The sequence below is a fragment of the Phascolarctos cinereus genome, unplaced genomic scaffold, assembly GCF_003287225.1.
Source record: "Phascolarctos cinereus isolate Bilbo 61053 unplaced genomic scaffold, phaCin_HiC Scaffold_9;HRSCAF=440, whole genome shotgun sequence".
NCBI lineage: Eukaryota > Metazoa > Chordata > Mammalia > Diprotodontia > Phascolarctidae > Phascolarctos > Phascolarctos cinereus.
The window spans coordinates 56,905,401-56,925,379 of NW_027556402.1; the positions used below are offsets into that span (position 1 = coordinate 56,905,401).

General features: G+C 36.3%; 2 pseudogenes; one reads left to right on the forward strand and one right to left on the reverse strand.

Moving 5' to 3' along the window:
* Positions 1–6,518: 6,518 nt before the first annotated feature.
* LOC110218631 (charged multivesicular body protein 4a pseudogene) lies at positions 6,519–9,320 on the forward strand (annotated as a pseudogene).
* A 9,372-nt stretch (positions 9,321–18,692) lies between these two features.
* LOC110218630 (small ribosomal subunit protein uS11 pseudogene) lies at positions 18,693–19,132 on the reverse strand (annotated as a pseudogene).
* Positions 19,133–19,979: the final 847 nt, after the last annotated feature.

Sequence of the window (19,979 nt, forward strand, 5' to 3'; positions counted from 1 at the left end):
CCAGTTTTCTGTTTCCCTCCTAATCTTGGTTGCATTGGCTTTATTTGTACAAAACCTTTTCAATTTAATGTAATCAAATTACCCATTTTGCATTTCATAGTGTTCTCTATCTTTTGTTTGGTGATAAACTCTTCCATTCTATATACATTTGACAGGTAAACTATTCCTTGCTCTCCCAATTTGCTTGTAGTATGAGCCTTTGTATCTAATTTGTGTATTTTGGTATAAGGTATAAGATTTTGGTCTATGCCTAGTTTTTGCCATACTCTTTTCTAGTTTTCCCAGCAGTTTTTGTCAAATCGTGAGCTCTTATCCCAGAAGCTGGAGTCTTTGGTTTTATCAAACAGTAGATTAATGTACTCATTGACTACTGTATCTTGTATGCCTAACGTATTCCACTGATCCACCCAATGTTGACTCTTTTAGGGATTGTTTTTAAGTATTAGCCACTGGGAAGCAGAAAATTAATCTTTAAGAAGTGTGCCTGGGATACTGCATTTCACACCCTCTTTTCACAAATTTCTTAAAAGTAAAACATAAAGAAAAGGTAAATATCTATTTGTAGAAATTGCCAAGATTATTAAGAAACATGACTTTCTACTAATTAACTTCTCAAAACACTAAGCTTACATAATGCAATAAATAAGAAGAAAAGTTAGTGCAACTCAAAAAGGCTAGACTAGTCATAATAGTCTATTGCCAGGCTAACAATTTAAGCATCATGATAAGTGAAAATACAGGGTAGGAATATTTTGAAATGATTACTAGAAATGCAATAGAGGAAAACAATTAGAATGCATTTCTTTGTAAAAACAAACAAAAAAAGAGTAAGATCGCCAAATAATGATTATGGATTTTAAATTGAAATAAAATTGGCCTATTGATATGCTAAATAAAAGGGAAAAAAAAGCTATCAATGTCAACTGGAAAGGATATATGTTTTTAATAAAAGATTAAATTCTACATGTTTAAAATAAACTATTTTCTTAAACATTGAAGGAGACTTTTGACTCTATTTTTGTTGTATTTCATATGAGAATCTGCTTTGAATTCCTTTTTGTTACTAATAGAAGTTTTGCTTTCAGATTATTTATAATTCACTTTATTACAAGATTATAATAATAAAGAATCAATAATCCTATTAAAATAAAATGATTTCATTTTATTGTACTATTTCATTGATTTTTCATTATAAAAATGCAAATACAGATGGTTATAATAAAACAAATCAAGTTTTTGCTTTTAATATTTTCTGATTTATGTGATTACATATGATTTAAGAAGTAATGACAAAGAACTGTTTCTAAGAAAAATGTCATTAATTAGATTAATATTAATTGAATTAGTGACTTCACTTTTCACTGTGATCTCTTAATCATTAATGAGCTCTCAAACACTCACATATGTGTAGAGACTGTGCCTAGTAAATGTCAATTGCATGTACTAATAAAGCATAATATGCTTTGTTTATTTTTAGCATGCAGATTTTCCCTAATTACATGAAATACATATTCTGTATATATACATATATACATATGCATGCATATGTGTGTGTGTGTGTGTATATATATATATATATATATATATATATATATATATATATATACTACCTGTAAAATATCATAGTAGCATAGCCAATTGATGAGATATTAAAATGATGGATTCATTAACAACTATGTAAAATGTATATATATATACACACACATACACACACGTGGTATATGTATATATGTACTATATATACACATATACATATATCTATATATTCATATATGCATACATACATATGTACATAAATGCTCTGTACATATATACATACTATCTATACCTATCTATCTACATATATACTAAAAGGTACTCAGATTTTTTGTTCTGTGGTAACACCATTTGCCAGCATCCTGAACCTCAAGGCTGCTTGAAGGGATTAAGAGAGAAGAATTGAGAGAAATGGTAATTTATGATCCAGAGCTTACAAGTTGAAAGAGAAAGTAGATACTAAATGGCACCTAAGTAGGGGTAAATATCCCTATTTCTATTCATCCCAGCTTTTTTGTCACAGTACCCCAATTGCACTGTATCATGGGCACAGCCTGGATCATTTTTTTTTTACCTTCACCAAGGTTTTCAGAATAAATTGAAGCTAAGTTGAGTTTCAGATCCTGAGTGACTAGACATTTCCAGTGTCATTCAGCTAGGAAGAGAAGGCTCAGTGTAGCCTTCTTGTCTTAATTCTTGTACATCTACAGCAACAAAAATGTCTAAATATGGCTGCAGCAGACTGTGAGAATGAAACAACACAATTTATACTGATCCCAACTGGAAATACCTGAGATGACAACTTCCAGCTTGTTTCCTCCTATGCCACTTTATGCTTTCACTCCCTTACACACACATGCACCCTTCATCAAAGGACAGGACAGATTTCAGTGCTGTTAGAGTTTCCATTTCTGGAAGTGGCTGTGTATGGAAATGAAATAGAATGTCATCTATGTCTATAGTACAGGAGAATAATACTTCTGCCATTATTATGAAATCCTATTAAATATTTACACACTTGGGGTGAGATGAATCACTGAGGCATTTATCAAGGAAAAATTAGGAACTTGAATGAGGGAGAGTTTTCCTAGAACAAGATGAGGGACAAGCCACAATCTGTTTAGGTATCTCACATATGAAACCTTTTAGAATCTGCCTTCCTTCAATCTTCCATTAGAACCAGAGCAGAAGTGTAGAAGGAATAGTTGTTCAAAAAGTCCTTAGAGCTCTAGCCTAATACTCACAGTGATATCAAACTTAAATAGAAATGGAGTTCACTAATATGTATACAAGGCCCCCTTGGGCTGTGTATCAACTTGGTTTTAAACTGTAATATCTAAGTCTTATTATAGTTTTTATTAGTTACGTTAAATAGTTCTTAATTAAATTTTAACCTGGTCCAGATAGTATTCAGGAATGTTGGGGGCCAAAAGGGACCTGTGAGCCACAAATTTGATATCTCTGCCCCAGGGAATTCTCTGGTGCTGGCGTGGTACATGGAAGGCTCAATGAGAATTTGTTTGCTGGTACATTTTCTGGATATTACTATGAAAGTGGATCTGAAAATATCATGGTGAACCAAGATATTACAGCTATTAAAACATATTTTAGGTAACCATTTAGACGAGGAAAGACCCTAAACAAGAGCCTAAGACACATTGAACCCTCTGAATCGACAATTTATTACTTTTCCAGAAATTTTCAATAATAATGGAATATTTTTCTACAGCCATTATTTTAAATAACATGCTATCGTGTTGTGGACAATCACCAAATGATTCTTTCTCCTACTCTGACACCATTCTTTCTCTTTAGGGGGTAATCATTTGACAGATTTCTGCATTTGTTAAATCTTAGTCCTTTCAAGGAAAGCTACTGCCCATTCTTCTGGATGAAAGGATACAAATGCTTATAGTTTGATTTCCAATAAGAAACTCAAATGGAAATATGAATCAGTGTATATCATATTATTCTCACTCATTTCTATTAGGAAGAAATCCTTCCCTTATTTCATATACACAAACATATACAAGCATATGTATGTATATACATACTTATATCTATACACACACAGATACACATATAGCTATATCAACCAGTAGTACCATGAAATTAAATGGGTAATTGATATAGATAAATGTATATATATATATATATATATATATATATATATATATATATATATATATATATATATAATATTTCTGTATATATATGTAATTTTCTATGTGTGAGAAATTGTGCATTAAGTTTAGTTTAAGCCTGTGAATATTTATCACACTTTCTTGATAAAGGTGTTTAAGTGCTACTCTTTCTGGGGGTATTTAAGTTACCTATATCACCTATACCAGGATGACATATCATCCTGGATTCCTGAAAACCTGATTTGAATTTAGGCCTCAAACACTTACTAGTTTTGTAAACCCGTCACTTAATTTTAATCTCAGTTTCTTCAACTGTAAAATGGTAATAATAGCAATCTGAAGATTGTTGTGAGGATCAAATAAGATAATATTGGGAAAATGGGGTTCCCAAAGTACCTCTAACATAGTAGGTGATCTATAAATTCTTATTCCCTTCTTTTCCTCTTTCTTGTCTTGCCTTTTACTACCTTCAATTTAGAATTGTATGGGAACTTGGTCAGAATTGTTTATTTTCTTAATCTTGCTCTACATTCTTGACACTTTATTATAGTTACCAAATAACAGAATCATGGTGTTACACAAGAGCCTCTCCTCTAGGTCCCTGATTACTGGTCACAAATTTGAGATGTGATACACTAGAATGTAATCACATCTGGGTTAAGCTCAATTTCACCTCTTCCAAAGGGCTGTCCCAGGACTTCTTAGTCAAAAGTCATTGGTCCTTTGAATAATTGAGGCTTTTTTATAGGGCAGACCCAAATTAGGCTGATTTCATTGTTCAAGTTTGGGACAAGGATGAATCAAGACATGTAGACCATGCAATAGTCAAGAATAGGAGGGAACCAACTCATTTAAATCTCAGAATTCTTCAGTTTTTACAAAGCAGGTCTTGACTTATTGTTTTGCTGAGTGTTCAGACTTAAAGAAATGTTAATAATTCAGATTATACTTTTTAAAACACATGAATAAACACACACATACATATATGCTCACACTCAATTATTAAATCTTTACCACCACCCCTCTTCAGCTAGCTAACTAAAGCAAGTTTACTGAATACATAACATGGAAAGGATACTCAGCAAGGATACAACATTGATTCAGTTGGCTTCAGCTTTTATTGGGCATATGTCTGAATTGACAATGTTAGTTTCCTACCTCCATGTCAAAAAGAACAAAACAGAGAAGCCAAAAGAAGAGTACTTCATTCATTTTGTTCTGGTTTGCGGATTTATGCCATTAAGAACCTTTAGTCCAATGAGCAATGTAAGTTTCATCAACTATTTCATCACCTTTTGTGTAAAAACGGACTTAGTCTTTGTGGACTTTGTGGACCATAGGAAAAACTAGCCCACAGTAAGTGGTAAGGGCCTAAGGGAAAACAACTACAATTTGGTATAGTCTATATGACAGAGACCCTCATCTTGGTTGGAACAATAGTCTAACCCCTCTCTCCATGCAATCTAGGCTCTTTTTTCCCTTTAAAATGTATTAAGACAATCCTTCAGTCTTATTTGGATCAGGAGCTAATGGCTCAAGTTGTTGACACTACTTCCTAGTCACCTGAATGCACCATGAGGAATTCTAATATTAATTCTGATGCTTTATTCTTGAAAGAAGGATGGCCAATTTGAGTAAGGGAGCTTCACTCATCTGAATTAAATATCAGCATCCTCATTATCTATCCTTGTTGAATATTGGACTCAGGATATAGTTAAGTAAATTTCATTTTTTAAACTACTGAATGACTTGAAAATGTCCCAGTTTATTCAATATTATATCTTAAATACCTGGAGACTGGAATAATTCAGACCCAGTCCAGAAATACACATACACACACACACACACACACACACATACACACACACACATTAACTCTAATATTCCTTTTATCTTGACTTCTCCAATGCCCTTTTTTCCCCACTTTGGATTTTACATTATTGATTTCTATTAAATTGTAAAGCTCTTAAATGCAGGAACTATTCTTTTTTTCTTTGCATCATTCATCTTTGACAAAGAGCCTTGTACATATTATATGATAAATATACATTAATGAATAAATGAATACATGAACCAAACAAGCAAGCCTTTACTAGCGTCAGAATTATGAACTTGATTTTGTTAGCAACATATTCAGTTTAAACAATGGTAAAAGTAAAATTAATGTGATTTTATAGACTCAAGTATTTAAAAGCAAGCTGTTTGATGGACCCAAGACGGCAGAGTAAAGAAAGCACTTAGCTGGTTTCTCCCAACATTTTTCCCAAAACAATTTTGTCATAGAGTTGATAAGTGAGGTCACTTTGAACTCAGGGTTTCCTGACTCCAGGCCCAGCACTTTATCCATTGTGCCAACTAGCTGCTCCAAACAACTTTAAAGTAATGTCTTAGGTCAAATTCTAGAGTGGCAAAGAAAAAAAGGTCAAAATGAGACATTATTCTAACCTAAGGCAACTTAGGATGATGAGAAGTGACATCTGTGTTATGGAGGTAGAAGGTGAAAAGAAGATCATATGGATGAAACACTAACGTAGGAGCAGGTAGTGGTAACAGAAGAAATAGCAACTTTAGGAGTGCTCAGACCATAGATGGTAAGAGGATCTGTCAACTGGTCACAAAGTGATTACAAAGGACCCAAGTGATAACACTAGATGCAGACCCAGATGATATTCATCAGCTCCATTGTCTATACCCACTTCTGGGTCATAGTTCAAAGGCAGAGGAAGTAGAAGCCCTGAGGGGCAGTATTAATTTTGGACACAAGGGATCAGGGACCTTGAAGAACAACATCACTTTCAGTCCCAAGGGATTAGGGCCCCTTTCTAGGTAAGGATCAGAATGAAGACCAGGAAAGCTGTAACTAAAACTCTAACCAGATCACACTACCTTGGAAGCCTAAAAAGCTTCCAAACCCTTGGAACCAGCTCTGAAAACAGCAGTATACAAAGTCATGAACCTTGAGATAATATACCTTATTGCCCTCAAGCCAGGACTAGAGCTCAACATTAACATACAGCTCAAAATGGAGAAATAGGGTAGAAAAATGAGTAAACACAAAAGAATCCCACCCAAAATATCTACTATGCTGTTAGAGAAAATCAAGACATAAACTCAAAAGATAACAATGAAGTCAAAATAGAAAGCCTCAAAGGAAAAAAAAATGAATTGGACACAAGCCAAACATGCTTTTGGGAAGAGCTAAAAATGATCTTGAAAATCAAATAAGAGTGATAGAGGAAAAAATAGATAAAGAAATGAGAGGGAAGGAAAAACATTATAAAAAGACACTTGAGAGTTTGGTAAAAAGAGATCACAAAAACAGTGGAGAAAATAACAATTTAAAAAACAGAATTGCCCATCTGGAAAGAGAGGTATGAAAAGTCATGGGCAAAAAGAACTCCTTAAGGGGGCAGAGCCAAGATGGCAGAGCAAAAGCAGTGACTTGCTTGAGCTCTCCCCCAAACCCCTCCAAATACCTGTAAAAAATGGCTTTAAACAAATTCTAGAGCAGCAGAACCCACAAAAGGACAGAGTGAAACAAATTTCCTGCCCAAGACAGCCTGAATAGTTGAATAGAAAAATATGTTGCACCAGGCTGGGTGAGGAATACACTTCAGTGTAAGCACACAGGCAAAGACCAGACTTCAGGAAAGAAGGGCTCAGAGGACTGAATCACAGGCATCTGTGTGGTTTCCTGACTTTTCAACCCACAAATGCCAAAGACAACTTAGAAGGTCAGTAGGAAAAGTTTGACTGCAGTGAGAGAGAAACTCAGTACTGGCCCACAGCCCCAAGGTGGCAGCTACTTCCAAAGCTCCTAGCCCACACACAGAGGGGAATCAAGTGGCTGTTCAGAAGGGGATTGCAGGGATCTCTTTCCTGGTGCTGAGGCAGGATTCTCATGCTTTGTCCATGATTGGATATGGGTTATAGTTCTGGGTGGTGGTTCAGGGGCAAGGAGGAGTGCTGGCATGGTGAAGCTTGTAGTAGTGGCGAATAGATAATCCTCCTCACAGTTCCAAGGCACAAACGAGTGCTTATGGTCACTCCAAGACCAGAGTACAGGCCAGGAAAGGAGTAAACACCTCACCCTCGATTGTACCATCTTGAAAGAATGGAAAGTTTACAGGTCCCTGGAAGTATCTCTGAAAACAGCTGCACCAAACCCCTGAAGTTTGGAAGAGGACATTCTCCACACTGGAAGCAGACCCCTACCTTAACAAAGAGTTTATAATGCAAGTATTGGCTGGGATCATGAGCAAACTGTGCAAAAAAAAAAGTCAGACCACAGAATCTTTCTTTGGTAATAAAGAAGATCAAAACGTACAACCAGAATCTAACAACAAAGTCAAAGCTCGTACATCCAAAGCAGACAAGAAAAATATGAATTGGTCCCATGTCATGGAAGAGGTCAAAAAGTGAGAAGCAAGTAAGAGAAGTAGATAAAAACTGGGAAGAGAAATTAGAGTGGTGCAAGAAAATCATGAAAAACAAGTCAACAGTTTGCTAAAGAAGACCCAGAAAATACTGAAGAATATAGCGCCTTAAAAAAATAGCCTAACTCAAATGGCAAAAGTGGCCCAAAAAGCCAATGAGGAGAAGAATGCCTTAAAAAGCAGAATTGGCCAAATGGAAAAGGAAGTCCAAAATCTCACTGAACAAAATACTACCCTTAAAAATTAGAATGAAGCAAATGGAAGGTCGTGACTTTATGAGAAATCAAGACATGGTGAAAACAAAACCAAAAGAATGAAAAATAGAAGACAATGTGAAATATCTCATTGGAAAAACAACTGACCTGAAAAATAGATCCAGGATAGATAATTTAAAAATTATTGGACTATCTGAAAGTCATGATGAGAAAAGAGCCTAGACATCATCTTTCAAGAAATCATCAAGGAAAGCTACTGTGCTATTATAGGACCAGAAGGTAAAATAGAAATTGAAAGAATCAGGGGGTCTAGGCTCCTCAGAGATCCAGGAATCAGGAGGAGCAGCCTGGGGAGGCTCTTTGGCAGGGGGAAGAAGGAGAAGGACCCAAGCCCTGAAGAGGCAATTCAGAAATTGTGGGAGACAGAAAAGATACTGATCAAGAAGCAGGAGTTTTTAGAGCAAAATATCTGGGAGGAACTTCAGACTGCCAAGAACAAGACAGGTGCCCTGCAGGCACTGTGCAGAAAAAAGAGGCTGGGACAACAGTTGGCACAGACAGATAGAACTCTATCTACCCTGGAATTCCAGCATGAAGCCATTGAGAATGCCACCACCAATGCTGAAGTGCTTCGAACCATGGGACTGGCTGCCTGTGCCATGAGCAAGGCCCACCAGGACATGGACATCAACAAGGTGGATGAGCTGATGTGTGACATCACAGAGCAGCAAGAAGTAGCCCAGGAAATCTCTGATGCCATTTCACAGCCTGTAAGCTTTGGGGGTGATGTGGGTGAAGATGAGCTTCTGGAGGAATTAGAGGAACCAGAGCAGGAGAAATTGAACTAAGAGCTGCTGAATATGGGAGAGGATGAAGCAGCAGCAGCAGCCACACTGCCCGATGTCCCCTCTACTCATTTACCCACCAGTCTAATGTTCAAGGCTGATGAGGTAAAGGAACTGAAGCAATTAGTTGATTGGGTATCCTGAAGAGAATGCCTTGATGTTCTTGAAACTGCATCCAATTCCCCTCTTTTTCCCCAAGTGCCAATGTAATGAACTGAAGGGTTTAAACTTCATGAGGCACTGGTGAGGTTAGTAAGTCTGACTCTTCCTGAGGAGCTTGGTGCCTCACCTAGCACACCTCTGGAGTAGGACTGTTTTTCTACTGGGGGGTGGCATTAGAAAGTAGGGAAGGTGGGAGGAGGGAGAAAAGTCCCTGGACCATTTTTTCATTGGAAGCTGTTACAAAGGCCCTTACTCTCAATAAAACTGGACAAATGGGGAAAAAAAAAGAAATTGAAAGAATCTATCAATCACCTCCTGAAAGAGATCCCTAAAGGAAAACTAGGAAAATTGTAGCCAAATTCCAGAGTTTCCAGGTCAAGGACAAAATATTGCAAGCAGCCAGAAAGAAACAATTCAAGAATTCTGGAAATGCAATCAGGATAACACAAGATTTAGCAGCTTCTATATTAAGGGACCAGAGGGCTTGGAGTATAATATTACAGAGGGCAAAGGAGATAGGATTACAACCAAGAATCACCTACTCAGAAAAACTGAGTATAATCCTTCAGGGGAAAAAATGGACATTCAGTGAAATAGTGGATTTTCAGCATTCTTGATGAAAAGGCCAGAGCTGAATAGAAAATGTGACTTTCAAATACAAGATTCAAGAGAAGCATGAAGAGGTAAATAGGAAATAGAAATCATAAGGGACTTTTTAAGGTTGAACATTTTACATTCCTGCATGGAAAGATGATATTTGTAACTCATGAATCCTTTGTCAGTATAAGGGTAGTTGGAGGGAAAAATATATGTATGGATAGATACATAGATAGGTAGGTAGATAGATAGATAATTAGATAGATAGATAGATAGATAGATAGATGGATAGATAGATAGATAGATAGATAGATAGATAGATAGATAGAGGGGACAAGGTGAGTTGAAGATGAAGGAAGATATCTGGAGAATAAAATTAAGGGGTAATAGAGGATTATACTGGGAGAAAGAGAAAGGGAGTGGTAGAATGGGGTAAATTATCTAATGTAAAACAGACAAGAAAAGGCTTTTACAGGGGAGGGGAAATGGCTGAAGGTGAGAGGGAATGAGTGAATCTTATTCTCATCAGATTTGGCTTAAGGAGGGAATAACATGCACACTTAGTTGTCCTTGGAAATCTATCTTACCCTACAGGAAAATAGGGGGAAAGGGACAAGAGAGCGGGAGGATGATAAAAGGAAGGGCAGAATGGGGGAAGTGGTAAGTGGAAGCAAACTCTTTTGAGCAGGGACAGGGTTAAAAGAGAGAATAGAATAAATGGGGAGTGGGACAGGATGAAGGGAAATATAGTTAATTTTTCACAACATGATTAATATTGAAGGGATTTGCATGACTGCACATGTATAATCTGTATTGAGCTGCATGCCTTTGCAATGAGGGTGGGTGGGGAAGAAGGAAGGGAGAAAATTTGGAACCCAAAGTTTTGAAAACAAAACTTAAAAATTGTTTTCACATGCAACTGCAAAATAAGATATACAGATGATGGGGTATAGAAATCTTTCCTGCCCTACAAGAAAATAGAAGGGGAAGGAGCTAAGAGAAGAGGGGATAGACAGAAGAGAGGGCAGATTAGGGGAAGGGGAATGCATGCCATCTTGGGGTGGGGGGAAGGATGAGATGGGGAGAAAATTTGGAACTCATAATCTTATGAAAGTGAATGTTGACAGCAAAAAATAAACAAATTAATAAGATTGAAAAAAAGAAGGAAAAAAAAACTTCTTAAAAATAGACTTGGCTGACTGGAAAAAGACATACAGAACCTAGCTGCAGAAAACAATTCATTTAAAATGAGCATTGTGCAAGTGGAAGCTAATAACTCCATGAAACATCAAGAAAAAATAAAACAAAATCAAAAAATGAAAAAAAATCAGAAAATATGAAATATCTCATTGGAAAAGTAACTGTCTGGAAAATAGATTGAGGAGTGATTATCAAAGAACTATTGCACTACTTGAAAGCCATTATTAAAAAAGCCTATATATCATCTTTTGAAAAATTATTAAGTAAAAGTGTCCTGATATTCTAGAACTAAAGAGTAAAATTGAAATTGAAAAAAATCCACCAATCACTTCATGAAAGAGATCTCAAAATGAAAACTGCAGGAATATTATAACCAAGTTCCAGAGCTCCCTTGTCAAAGAGAAAATCTTTCAAGCAGTCAGAAAGAAACAATTCAAATATCATAAAGCCACATTCAAGATCAAACAAAATTTAGCAACTACCACATTTAAAATAAAATGGAGAAAGGATTCTGAGAAGATAGTGTAATAGATCAGAAATTTGAAGTTCTCCAGATCTCCTCCACAAAGAAGACAAAATACAAGGTTAATGTACAGTGACAAAAATAAACAGGAGTTGTGGCAGGACAGTGGTCCTTCTGGGACAACCATGCATCTGAAGAAAGATCCTAGGATGGAGATTTGACCAAGTGAAGTTTAAATACTGTCAGGCTAGCTCCATTGAAAAAGGAAGTGGCCAACCTTGGGGTTGGGAGGTAGGCTCAAATGCAGATACAGGAATTTTTACCTCCCAGACAACGTGGAGAATTGAGTGTCTAAGTAAGGGAAAATTGTGGGAGCCTCTGAAGACAAGGGATACCAGGACCAGCTGTGCTGCCTAGACATGACCCTTGTCAAGAAAGAACTAGAAAATGCCTGGTGAGTGCAGAAGCAGTGAGGTGAGTACCCTGTTGGCTTTGGGCACTCACAGGAGAGCTGAGTTCTTGGTCTCAGTTCCAGGTTAGAGGGGGAAAGTAAAGGTCATAGCCACTGGAGGGTTCTCAGGGAGCAAGAACATTTCCAACATTGTGTGCCAGGGGGCCCTAGCTGTGGCTTGGAGGGGGAAAAGAAGGTAGAGGTTAGATCAGACAAAGCACCTGAGGCCAGAAGTACCATCCCATACACCCTAGGATTAGAAGTGATTATAATAATAAGCTGCTAAACATTAAAAAAAATGAGCAGTCAAAGAAGAAAGAACTCAATCATAGACAGTTACTATAGTAATAAAGAAGCGTAGGATTTGTCTTCAGAGGGTACTGAAGTAAAAAGGTAAAAAAAAAAGTCTCTCCTACCTCAAAATGGTCACTTTCCCAAAAAAAATTCTTAGAAGAACCCAAAAAAGACTTCAAAATCAAATAAGAGAGATTCAGGAATTTTTTAAAAAGAACAATCCAAGAAAAAAAAAAAGATTATGAAAAGAAAGTCAGCCCACTGGAAAAGAAGATCCAAAATCCAATGGAAGAAAACAAGTGCTTTAAAATAAGAACTGGGCAAGGGGAAGCCAGTGAAGTTATAAAAGACCAAGAAATAATAAAAAAAAATATTAAAAAAAGAAAAGAAAATGGGAGAGAATGTGAAACATCGTATAAGATAAACAACTGATCTGGAGACCAGATTAAAAAGAGAAAACAAGAATAATTAGACTCCCTGAAAGCTATAATTAAAAAAAATAATCTTGATACAATAATACAATATATATATATATATATATATATATATATATATATATATATATATTTAAATTAAGTAGAAATAGAAAAAAATCCGACAATCACCATCTGAAAGAAATCTTTAGAGGAAAACTTACATGAATATAATAGTCAAATTCAAAAATCCCCAGGATAAGGAGAAGATATTATGAGCAACAAGAAAAATAAAAAACAATTCAACTATGACAGAGACAAAATTAAAATTACACAAGACCTAGCTGGCTACCCTAAAAGACCTCAGGTCTTGGAATACTATATATCAAAGAGCAAAAACCTGGTTTAAAATATCATACCCAACAAAGTTACATATAATGCTGGACAAAAAAAAATGAAAAATTAACATTCAATGAATTGACAGACTTTTAGGATTTTGTTGCAAAAAATAGAAAACTTGACTTACAAGATCCAAAAGAAATTTAAGGTAAACATCAAAGAGTAATTGCAACAGACTCAATAAGGAAAAATTGTTTACTTTTAATTTGTGGAAATGGAAATGACATATCTATATAGTCATGAGTAATTGGGTAGTTTGAAAGAAAGAATAATCTATTCCAGTACTCTAACCACTTTACTTCTTAGTCAGTATCAAATTGTTTTGATAATTAGCACTTTTTAAGATAGTTTGAAATCTGATACTACTAGGTCACCTTCCTTCATATTTTTTCATTGATTCCCTTGATATTCTTGACCTTTTTTTCTTCCAGATCAATCATGTTGTTATTTTTAAGAGTTCTATAAAATATTTTTGGTAGTTTGGCATTGCAATAAATAAGTAAATTAACTGAGAATTGTAATCCTGGTAAATTTGCAAAGTAATTTGGAAGAAACTAGCCATAGACAAACATCTCATATCATATATTGAGATTAGGTCAAAACAGATAAATGATTCAGACATAAAGGGTGATATTATAACTAATTAGAGGAGCATAGAAAAATGTCCATGTTAGATCTGATAAAGGAAGAGTTTATGATCAAAAAAGAGGTAGAGGAGATTATGGGAAGTAAAATAGATAATTTTGATTAAATTAAATTAAAAAAGCTTTTACCTAAACAAAGCAAATACAACCAGAACGAGAAGGAAAAAAGGAAACTGGGAAAATATGCACTGTTTCACTTAAATAAAAATAAAAAGCAAAGACAATGATAAACTAGAGGCAATTAGATGGTGGCTAGAGCATAGGGCCTGAAGTCAGGAAGACCTGAGTTCAAATGTAACTTCAAACGCTAGTTATATGAACCTCATCAAGTCAATTAACTTCCCTTTTCCTCAGTTTCCTTATCTATAGAATGATGGTAAATAATAGCACTTAATTTCTAAGTTTATTGTGAGGATCAAAGGAGATTATATTTGCAAAGTGCTTTATACAGTGTTTGGAACATAGTAAATACTATATGAATGTTAGTTATTATTACTATTCTTATAAACTGGGGAGTGTCCTGTAGAACTTGAAGAGAAGAGTGAAAAGTCTGAAGATCATGGCAGATTCCTTCCTTACTACTTACACTTACTACTTGTTTGAGCTTTGTCAAGTCTTTTAATCTCTAAAGCTCAGTTGTGTATCTATAAAATGGGGGGATTTTACTAGACAGTCTTTAAGGTTTCTTCAACATGAACTATGAGAATCTAATTACGTGTAAAATGCAAGCAGTAACGTAGAGGAAATCATTGGATACTGAGTCAGGAGAACTGAGTTCTGGTTTCTAGCTTTGATACTATGAGACCTTGGGATGCTTTGATAATTTTTTCCTACATTGTATCTCATGATTATATAAATGTAATCATCTTCTGCCTCCCTAATTTGACTTCATATTTCCCTTTTCTTTCTGTTACTGAGTAGAAACTTACTGTTTGCTTGCCATTTTTAAATTCTTTCCCAATTGACTTTTTTTTTTTAAACTAATGCTGTGATGTAGTTTTTGGAGCTTCCAGTAAGGAACTTTCTTGATCAGTGCATATCAGTGCCTTCTATGCAATTTACAGGATGACAGGATACCATTAAATCTAGAAGAATTCATAGTGGCCATGGAAATTAACCTTCTCTTTTTATAGATAAGGAAACTGAAACCAAGGACATTAATTATTTACCCAGTGCCACACAACAAGATATTTCAGAAGAGGTCATTGAATACAGTTTTCCATGGCTTCAAGGCCAACTTGTTATCTACTGATTCCCATTGCAACTAAAAAAAAATATTTTTACAAATATTTTTCTTTCCAATTAAGAAAATCTTACTAGGCTTTACTTTCTCCCTCCATTAGAAATTTAGGATCAACCGACTGGAAGCTATTAAACCATATACAAGGAACCTTAAGCGCTGCATACTGACTTAGAAAACCACATTATTAACATTATGTGTTCAATTGCAATTTTTTTTGTTTTGTTACCTTTTACCCAATTATGTTTTAATATAGTTCAGGCAGCACTTGGGAGTGTTAAAGGAAGCAAGTGATCCACAGCCAGTGTGTGTTTGATACCTCTGATCTAGTCACACCCCTTTATTTTATAAATAAGCATATTCAGGACCAAAGATGTTAAATGATTTGTCATTTTAATAAAAAAAAAAGCTTTATTTTTTTCTACTTAATAGCAGTGATTTCAGTTGATAGAAACCTCATCATCAGCCAGGATTCTAATCTAGGTAGAAGAAATAAGCTTTAATCAGCACTACTCCAAGGTTTGAATGAAAGAGACAGTCACAAAGCTTGCTATTCTAGAGGGAAATGTTTGCATATTTCTGAGTATTCTGGGCTAGACACCATAAGAGACACTTAGCCTTAATGACTCAGAGCCTTCAAAATATATCTGGCTTTTGAAAATGCTATTTTATTCATTCTTTGGTATGTATAACTCAAATACTAAATCACTAGCAGCTGTGCCCCTACACTTGTATGCCTCATTCAGCAATGGATACCGTGTCTTCACACAAGTGGTAACTACTATAAATAATATTAATCACTTGCGCTTGTGTACATAATAGAACTTATTGGAAATGTGACTGTTTTAATATCTCCAGAGAAGCTGAAGCGGTCTCTGTATGTAAACAACTACAGATGGCCATATTTCTTGAATTTTAAATACATCCAAAAGGTTCTTGAAAAACCAAAACCAAAACAAAACAAAACAACAACAACAAAACAGAACACCTCAAGTCTTTCAATGATTTTTAGCACTACATGCCACTTGATTTCCCATAGAGGCTTTTCTTCATATGCCAAATGCCATAATATTTCAACGAATTGATCAACAAACATTTATTTGTTCCCCGTTATATGCCAGAAACTTTGGTGGGCACTTGTATTAATGTTGCTAGTACTGCCATGGTAAAATCAGTGCACATTCTATCAAATCCAATTAAGAAGGAAAGGTGTATGCAAATTAAAGTGATTCTGTGGTTCCACCTCATGCACATCAGATTGGCAAAGATGACAAAAGAGGAAAATAATAAATATTGGAGAAACTGGAGGGGAAAAATACACTAATACATTGGTAGTGGGAGCTGGAACTGGACATTTGAGAAGGCAGTTTAGAACTATACCCCACCTCCAATCACTGAACTATGCATAATCTTCAGTCCATATATACTAATGCTAGTCATATTCTCTAAATGATCAAAGAAATCTGCAATTTACAAAATTATACAAATATATATATACACATATACATATATATATGTATATGCATATAATAATTATTTTCATAGTTACGAAATGTTGATATTCAAAAACTACCCACTAATCAGGGAATGGCTAAACCAATTATGTTACATGAAATGTACCATAAGAAATATTATTATATCATAAGAAATAATTGAATGGACAATGTCAAAAGAAACTGTTAAGACCTCTATTAGATGACACAGAGTGAAATGAGCAGAAGTCAAATCTTTTATATTTTTCCCCAATAGTAACAATATTACACAGAAAAACATTATTTTTACATGCGTAGGTGATAATATTTGAACACATCTTCTGCAGCAGATTGCCCTATCCATCACGTCTACTCTCTCACTAAGAGTACATTTCTTTCTACCATCTATACATATGTATCCCTGATCATAAAAAAATAAATAAATTGAAAAAAATCCATCACTGAATATGTCCATCCCCACTAGCTAAGTTCTTATATATTTCCTCACTTTTGTTGGTAAACTACTTGAGAAGACCATGTGTAACCAAGGCCTTCGTTCTCACTCTTCCTTAACTCTCTATAACCTAACTTCTAACCTCATAATACAACTGAATTTACTTGCTCTTGAGCTACTACTTATCTCAGTTGCCAAATCTAATCACTTTTTCTGAATCCTCATTCTTGGTGACCTCTCTTGTAGCCTTTGACACCACCAGTTAAACTCTTCTTCAGCCTTTCATGACACTACTTTCTCCTGGATCTCCTCCCACCTACCTGACTGTACCTTTTCATTCTCCTTTGTTAGATCTTCTTCAATTTCACACCTGCTTAAGGTGACTGACCTTACTTGTGTTGTCATGTCTTCTGATCCCATCAACTCCTCAAATCATCAACACTAGGACTGACCTAGCTTGATTTTGAGAAGTTAGTCATGAGGGGTAGAACTAAGATGTTGAAGGAGAGACAGTATTCAATCTGAACCCTCCTAACTTTCTCTTTCAAAGAACTTTAAGATAGCACATCAAATTGAAATCTGAATAGCAGAACCAAGAAATGCTCAGGGTGAAATATTTTTCTAGCCCAAAAGAATTGAGGACGTTGAAAGCAGAAGTCAGTGACATCTGGTTAGGGGCCAACCTGGACCTTATGTGGCTACAACACTAGCTATGGGCCTTGAAGGCAGCTGCAACTGTCACAGCTGCTTCAAGAACTCTCAAATCAGAGTGGCCAAGGGGATTGGACAGCTGGTCAGAAATAGAGTACACGGGATACCTGCAATGGCACTAGTTGCTACATTACAGCTCTGTCCAAACCAGTTGCAAGTCCCAGTTCCAGATTGTAGAGGAATGCTTGCAGTCTCAAGGGAGGAGGGACCCTGGTCACAGATTCAGGACAGACAGGAGCACTAGTACTTGCAGTTGCAAAGAAGCATGCGCTCTTACTAAGGACCACAACATAGACTAGAAGAGTAATTATACTACATTGGAATTACAGATTACACCGCCCTGGAAGCACCAAAAACTTAGAAACACACAGAGCTAGGGGACTGAATCACTGGCAGCTGTGGTGTTTTCCAGACTTCTCCACCCACAAACACCAAAGACAACTTAGAAGGTAAGTAGGAAAGATCTATTGGACCAGGGTGAGAGGCTCAATCTGGCCCCAGCCCTGGAGTAGCCCTGGGGCAGCTGCAGAGGCATCTATTTCTGGAGCTCTGGCTCACAGAAGGTGGGAGGATTGAGTAGCAGATCAGAGGAGGAATTGCAAAGATCCCTTTGCTAGTGCTGTGGAGGGATTCTCTTTCTTGGCCCATGACTGGATTTGGGTCACAGTCCTGGGTGGCAGTCCTGGGGAGAGGAGTGCTGGAATGGTGGAGCTTGTGGTGGTGGTGAAGAAGGTGGTGTTCCAAGGATGAAAAAGAGTTCTTGTGGTCACTTATAGACAAGAGCACAAGCCAGGAAAGGAGTAAACACATCTCCTTTGATAATACCACCTTGGAAGAACTGATAATTTGCAGTTCCCTTGAAGTTATCTCTGAAAACAGCTGCACAAAACCCTTGAAGCTTGGGACAGTACACCCTCCACACTGGAAGCAGAGCCCTACCTTAGCAAATAGTTATAAAGTCAAGTAATTGGCTGGGAATATGACCAAACAGTGGGAAAAGTCTCAGCAGACAATATTCAAAGACAGCGACTGCCCTTTCTGTGAGTACTGTGAGAGGTGATTGGAGTGATTTCTTCAATCCACCCAATCTTCATTCCAAACCATGCCAGGGCTCTCAGGCCAGACTGTTCTCCAGGGCCAGTGTTCTTAGTTCTATTTCCTCCTGTGGCCCAAAGTTTGATGTGAAGAGCAGTGATGCCTAGTTCTTTGCATCTCTGGGCAACATCCTGAGTAGCCAACACAGCAGCATAGGGAGAAGATTTGTCTCTGTCAGCCTTGACCTTCATCCCACCAGTCAGATGGTTTCTTTGCCAGAGAGATCAGTCATACAGACAAAAGTGTCATTGAAGGAGGCAAAGATATGGTAGACACCAAACACATGCTCTCCCTTTGCAACTTGAGGTCCAAGGCTGATGACCTGCTCTTCCTTCTTTTCCTTCCCCTTGTGAGGCACCATTTCTGCTCTTCTGCTTGGGTCACCAACACCAGAAAGGGTAGAACTTTTCTTAAAATGATAAGCAACATATGTATATGTATATGCATATAGACATATCTGTAATGGGGCTAAACTAAAAGCCTTCCCAATAAGATCAGGGTGAAGCAAGAATAGCCATTATCAACCCTATCACTTAATATTTAACTAGAAATCCTAGTTAAAGAAGAAAAGGAAAAAAATGGAAGGAATAAGAATAAGAAACAAGCAAAATGAACAATCTTTGCAGATGATGTAATGGCATACTTAGAGAACTCTAGGGCAGAGCTTCTTAAACTTTTTTTTTCCATTTCCTACCCCCTTTCTGTATTTTGGCAGTTTTCATTGGTGTTTTGTGGCTTGAGGGCATGTGCAGTGCAAGTGTACATGCTTTGTGTTCAGAACCAAGACAGCAGTGAAGTTGTGTGATTCAAATCAAGCAAGTGCTGACAGAAACACCTTGGATTCATTACCTGTTTGATTTTTAATTAATGTTTGGTCTTTGAGTGTTCAGAAACCTTTTGCCATTGCCAAATTTTCCATGACCCCTTTTGGGGTCACAACCCACAGTTTAGGAAGCACTGCCTAGGAAATCAAATAAAAATCATCAAAAAATATAATAGCTACAGCATATAAAAGAAACCCAAAGGAATCATTAGTAGGTCTCTATATTACCTACAAAATCTAGCAGGAAGACAGTAAAAGAGAAATTCTACTTAAAATAATGTGAGACAAAATAAAATCTTTGGGAATCTATCTGCCAAGACAAACCCAGGAATTATATGAACATAGTTATAAAACTATTTTTTACACAAATAAAGACAAATCTCAG